The sequence below is a fragment of the Akebia trifoliata genome, chromosome 4 (genome assembly GCF_017979445.1).
Source record: "Akebia trifoliata isolate Shusen 1 chromosome 4, ASM1797944v1, whole genome shotgun sequence".
Classification (NCBI taxonomy): Eukaryota; Viridiplantae; Streptophyta; class Magnoliopsida; order Ranunculales; family Lardizabalaceae; genus Akebia; species Akebia trifoliata.
In genome coordinates this window covers 32,844,723-32,850,841 of record NC_141378.1, presented here as the reverse complement: position 1 = coordinate 32,850,841, position 6,119 = coordinate 32,844,723, and the positions used below count along the sequence as shown (strand labels likewise).

Here is a 6,119-nt window from a genome sequence, read left to right as displayed (position 1 = left end):
ATCATTAATCTCTCCTCCAAGGTTCCCATTAAACCCTCAATCCATTCTTTTTCTTTTTTTTCAAGGAAGGTTACATTCTCATAAGAGGTGGGCATTAGTTATATTTTAGGAATATTAAACCTAGGTAAAGCCTTGAATTACTGTTGAGAAAAATCCTTGCTAAGCTGATATGTCACTGGCATGATGCCATATGTAATTCTCCGGCAATTTTCTTTTTGCCCTGATAAGAAACATTATTCAAGGATCCATTTTCAAATGTTTGATAAATCTAAAAACATAATGTGTGTTTTACTATCAAGCTCCTTATATATACCACTGTTGCACTCGCCACCATCATTATTGTTATCTTCAATATGATGGTCAAAATAGAAATTTTCTATTTCGAAATTTATTTCTAAGCTGATGAACCAATGGCATGATGCCTTGTTTATTGGGAAAAAAACTAAAATAAAGCACTTAAACTGCTCTTAAATTTTCTCAAAAAACTTTCTTTTGACTAACCAATCACTCTCTCTCATTTAATGCATATGGCGTCATTCATCAGCTTAGCATATAATTTTCTAAACAGCAAATCTTTATTCTTGTTGTCACCTTCCAGTTCTTATGGAAACCACATCATTACTACCACAAGATAAATAAGAGAAAGAATTCTTTAAAGGAAAATAAAAGTTTATGGATAGTCTTACTAATAAAATCTACATCTTTCACATTGACATAGATTTCAGATTATATAATTCGACTCCACTTTATGCTATGAAAGTATGCAATTGAAAATTGTAAAACTCATTTCAAATGGTAAAAATTTAAATGAGCCATTCGAAAGTGACTTCCTACAATACTGAGCTCAACATTGCACCGACATAGCAGTGTGCCGATAATCATAGATTTTTCCTCGAGATTTTAGGAAAAAAATGTGATTCTGTGCATACTGCCATGTCAACACAGTGCGGAGTGTGGTGTCATAGTGAGTCACTTCAGAATTTTCCCCAATGGTAAAGATTTTATTGTGATGTGCAGGCATTGCACGTGCCTGAGAGAGGGTCCCTTAAGTGTTGGTTTCAGGGCCCTAGCTCATTCGGTATTAAAAAATAAATAAATAAATAATTACATAGTCCTATAATGGTTAACAATGGTCTGCTGAATAAAAATTTTACCCAAAATAATCAAACAATGTTAACAGACCTTGTCACATAGATCTCACGTTAAATGGTTATGTGTGCACCACCGCTTCAGAATGTACAATCGATGTACATTTTAATGTTACTTTAGCATTATCCTATTTAAAATTCTTAAAGACTTTTACTTCTTTACTTTGTTGTAATACTCTTCATAATTTTTTTTAATTAATAATATTATAATAATCATTTAGATATGTAGTCTCAAAAAAAATTCTCTTTAAAATTAATGTGCACATTTAACCTTGTGAGCCAGATTTTTTTCTTTTTATTTTGGTAAGAACCTTTTAACCAAACTTCTTTTGGTTACATATAATCTTCTCTTTCTCAAATTTGATGCTTTTAAAAATCTGTTCATGGGCCAGCCGAGATGCCAAAATGGGGATTTATTTACTTCTTATTATTCTTTTGGAGGGATAAACTCATCTCCCATCTAGATCGTCCATTCACACCATCAACATGCATCCTAAAGTGAACATGTGGCATCATTTGAAGAGGGTTCTTTTCCTTTTTATGTGATTATTAATTTGGATAAGGGGTATTATAGTCAATTGTAATTAAATTAGGGTTAGGACTCTTTTTAGGGTTTTTCTATTTAAAGTCCTTGAGGCCATTGTAAAAGAAAAGAAGAAGAGGGAGAAGGGAAAGGAAGAAGGTAGAGAAAAACGGAGGGCAGGTGAAGAGGCTATTTAAATGCTTGTCTTCTCCGATTTTTTTATTTTTTTATTTTTTTATTTTTTTTTATTTTCTTTTTATTATTTTATGGATTGAATAATGAAATTGTTATCGAGGTCAATTTATCATAAAATCGACCTCCACACCCATGATTCCTGAACCCGATTTAGCCTATCAAGTGCATGTTCAAATCAGGTTGAAAAATTAGAACTTCGGCCCTAAGAACATGTTTTAACTATCGATTTGGTTTTTTAATATTTTTTCTGTTATCTATTTCCAAACAAATCTCCTTTTATTCTAATAAAAATTATATATGGAAATATCTAGAGAAGATACCATTTTAATAATGGTTAGTCTCTCTAGTTTTTTGGATCATGACCTTAGACACTAGTTGTAAGTTCCTTTCCTTATTTACTTTTTCATTGTTGAAAGTGTGATTTTTATTAAATTTTGTGTTTGTAGGGCAATTGAAAGATAACTTCATAAAAAGCTTCAAGATGATAGAGCTAAATTTGATGATCTGCGCAGAAACCATGAGGTCATTGGTCCGATCCCAATTTATTAGCAAATCAAACCTAAGCAGGTACTATTCCTTTCATTCAAATTAAGTTGTTTGTATGATTTTGATGGTTTGGTGGACGTTTTCTGAAATATTGTTTTATGTACTTCATTGTGGAATGTGATAGTATGAGAGGAGAGAGAACCTTGATCGCTTCAACCCATCTTTGATGTTGCTTCAACCCATCTTTGATGTTGAAGCGGAGATGCTTGCGCTCAAGAAGTAGGAGGTGATCTTTCAAATATAAAAAAATAAAATTAAACACGGGCCAGAAGTCTAACAAGTGAGTTATTACCTTATGTTTTATTTGCATTATGAGAACTTTACTCATTTCCTTGTTTCTTTTTATTTCCTATCTTTCTTTTGTTTTTTTGTTTTTGGTTTTTTGTAATTGTAGTTTAAAGCATTTTTTGAAAAAAATAAATTTTAAAGTATAGGTTCGTAATATTTCATTTAAAAAGTTTTTATTTGATAGAAAAAAAAAAGAAAAAAAAACTGAATCCGATCAAAACTCAAAAATGTTTGGTTTGGTTTGGGTTTTTTATGTTATCGAAAAATCCCTAATCCAAATTACTAGGCTCAGTTCTGGTTTTTGCGAAGAACAAGTTGGAAGTCAAGGCAATCAATAGGCACCTTCGAAAATCATTATTCAGCCACCTAATCGAGGGGTCTTTACATGAGCCATCACCAATCAAGAACAGCAAACCAGGGGTGGGCCTACTTTTCTCCTTAATCATGGGAATTAATTCTAGGTTGAAAAAATTAAGGAGAAAAGTAGGCGCACTATCTACAAAGATTTTCTCCTTAATTTTTTCAACCTAGAATTAATTCCGTATTTGTGAAAATTAAAATTTCTTTCATTCCCTCTTCTTGTTTGCTTTGTTTATATTTATAATTTTTTCCTTCAATTTTTAGTGATTTCTTATTTACCAACAACCTGTTTGATAGTATGCCTATAAGAATTATAAGGAGCAATTTCCATCAAATTATGCACTAATGATCTATAATGCAACAAAATCGTATCTGATGGCGTTATACCTAAATCGATTAAAATTTCCTCTCAAACAGGTTTCCAAATCCTTCACATGTTCTATTGGCTATCATTGTGGATGGCTAGTAAAATGTTTGCTGGAGATAAACAATTCAATGTTTATGGAAGAAAATTGAAAAAATCCACTTTGGAAGCAAAAGATAGAATTAGCAATTTGCTCAATGAAATATGTGAACATATCGTCTCGTTCCTGTCACTGAAAGATGCAGTAGCAACAAGTGTCTTATCAAAATGATGGCACTATATCTGGGCTTTTTCTATGCATGTTGACTTCAATTACTCAAGTTTCCCAAATATAGTACAATGGAGGGAACACTACATCATAATGCACAATAAACGACTATCCAAGTGGCACGCCCAATGAAAGCATATCAGTTTCCCATCTTTCGATTAATAGCAAAAATACCAACAATAACATCAATGGCTTCTCACAACGCTAATGTTATTGCATCTGCTACTACTGAGAATTGTAAGAAAATCCTTTCCTCTAATTTTGAATCTACTCAAGTAATCGATCGCGATCATCTTATAACACGAACAAGGACGAAAACTAGTGGTTCTAAACTGGTTGAGTCTCTCCATGAAGCGTGCTACAAAAACGACACTCACAAAGACGACATTGTGAGTAGACGTTGTGGAAGATGACTTATCGGATTTTGGATCCGATTTGAAGTCAAGCAAAAGAATGGCAAGGGATTGTCTGAATCTCTATCAATTACTTTCCCATCGTAGACTCACACCTTTATCAAAGTGGTGATGGCAACTGGAGCACTAACAATGGAAGAACAAGTAGCTCAAATGGCATACACCATCAACAAGTTGACAAAGACAATGGAAGAAAAAAACATTCAAATTGCCACCTTAGTCAGTCGTTTGGTGTAGAAGGACAAAGAGAATGAATCAAGCGTTGGACCCTCACATCCTCCAAGATTCACTCTCGAAATGTACATGGCTCTCTGAGAAGGAGATTACTAAGACCATTCCCGCTCAATATAGGGGCATGCCACAGTCCTCATTGGTCTATTTCAAATCCTATACTCAATGCACATGCGTTTTCTGACAGGATATCAACAACCAAAATTCCAACAATTCAAGAAAAAAGGCATTCCAAAACAACATATTGCCAACTTCGTCAGAATTTGCAACAACGCCGGTACATTCGGTGACTACCATGAGGTCAATGGTCTGATCCCAACTTCTCTTATTAGCAAACCGAAGGTCAGTAGCTGCTATTCTTTTCATCCAAATCCTCTTGATTTCTTTGTGCATTTTATTACCTAAAGGTATATCATGCATGATATAAGTAATTGTTTTTCAATCAATATAATTTATAAAGATATCTTTTCCTCATTGTTCGAAGATGATTTTAATTTTTCTTTATTTCTTTCTATTATGATCCTGGTTGTCAACGTTTTATTACATCTTGGGTGATATATCTTTTTTTGAATTGCAATTCCAGCAAAAATTCTTAAGTTGATAAATGTCCCAGAATTAACAAGACAAGATGTTACCAACGGCCGTGTGTGCTAGTAGTCACCATCCTTGGAGTTCGCGATAGACCATCCGCAGTTTAAGTAATTAACAAAGTAGGCACACATGTATGTTGGTGTCTTCCTCCATTTTGCTCTATAAACGAGTGGTGTTAAAAGTAGAACAATATTGTACTGAGCTTCTTGGAGGTGATCGACCATCCGGAATCTAAGCAATTAACAAAAGTAGGCACACATGTACATTGGTGTCTGTATTTTTAATTTTATTTTTACTATGTAAGCGAGTTTTGTTAAAAGTTGAAAAATAATAATAATAATTGCATTGTGTTTCTTCGGGCATACCCCATATCTTATATGATTTATGCACGCAATTTTAAAATCCCATCCTATTCGCCTAATACTATTCTTATTGCTTAAAAAAAGAAACTACAAGTTATTTTTGTTTCTAAGAGCAAGAGCAAGGGTTTATATGTGATTGATTGACTGATGATGACACATTAATCTCTCCCAAGTGAGCCTTCTTTTAATGCTCCAATATTGAAGCAGAAGGTTGGATTTTGGAATCTTTGTTTTTTTTTTTTTTTGTTGATTAGCTAGGGTTGAAGGGACGACCCCTCCCTAAAAAACAAACTCAACGAGAATAATTAAAGCATAAATCCTTAACCAATATTCTCGCTAACTAGATTCCTCCATTATATAGCAATCATTGGAATGACTTCTCAATCTAGTCAAAAAATTAACAGCCCGGTTCGTTTCTCTCCATTGGAATTCAAAAGCACAAAGAAGCAAACTTGGTCGCAAAAATCTGAATCACCTTCACCATCTCTTGGTATTTCCAAGAACAAATTAATTCATTGTTAGTACTCTTTATAGACTAAAGAGAATCTGAACTAATAAGAACTTGAGGAATGGATCGAAGAAAAGTGAAATCCAAAGCCTCTCCGATGGCCTGAAGTTCGATGGAAATAGTATCAAACTCAAGAGAGTTCGACCCCCCTGCAAACCAAACATTACCAAAAGAATTTCTTCCAATAAATCCCTCCAGCACTAACAATAGTCCTAGATCCATCTCTGTGAATTTTCACAATATCTTCACCTGGACAATTCAAAAGACAGTATTGACTGATGGCAGAATAATAGAACAAGAACTATTCCAAGGAATCATCATC

At 33.6% G+C, this 6,119-nt stretch overlaps 1 long non-coding RNA gene across 2 annotated transcripts; it reads left to right on the top strand.

Annotated features, from left to right (window-relative positions):
- Positions 1-1,777: 1,777 nt before the first annotated feature.
- LOC147404752 (uncharacterized) lies at positions 1,778-5,247 on the top strand. Of its 2 annotated transcripts, XR_015177253.1 has the most exons (5): positions 1,778-1,851; positions 2,313-2,433; positions 2,537-2,692; positions 3,478-4,678; positions 4,920-5,245. It is a non-coding gene; the product is annotated as an uncharacterized LOC147404752 (long non-coding RNA). The 2 variants fall into 2 exon arrangements; XR_015177252.1 differs by having other exon boundaries at positions 3,478-5,247.
- Positions 5,248-6,119: the final 872 nt, after the last annotated feature.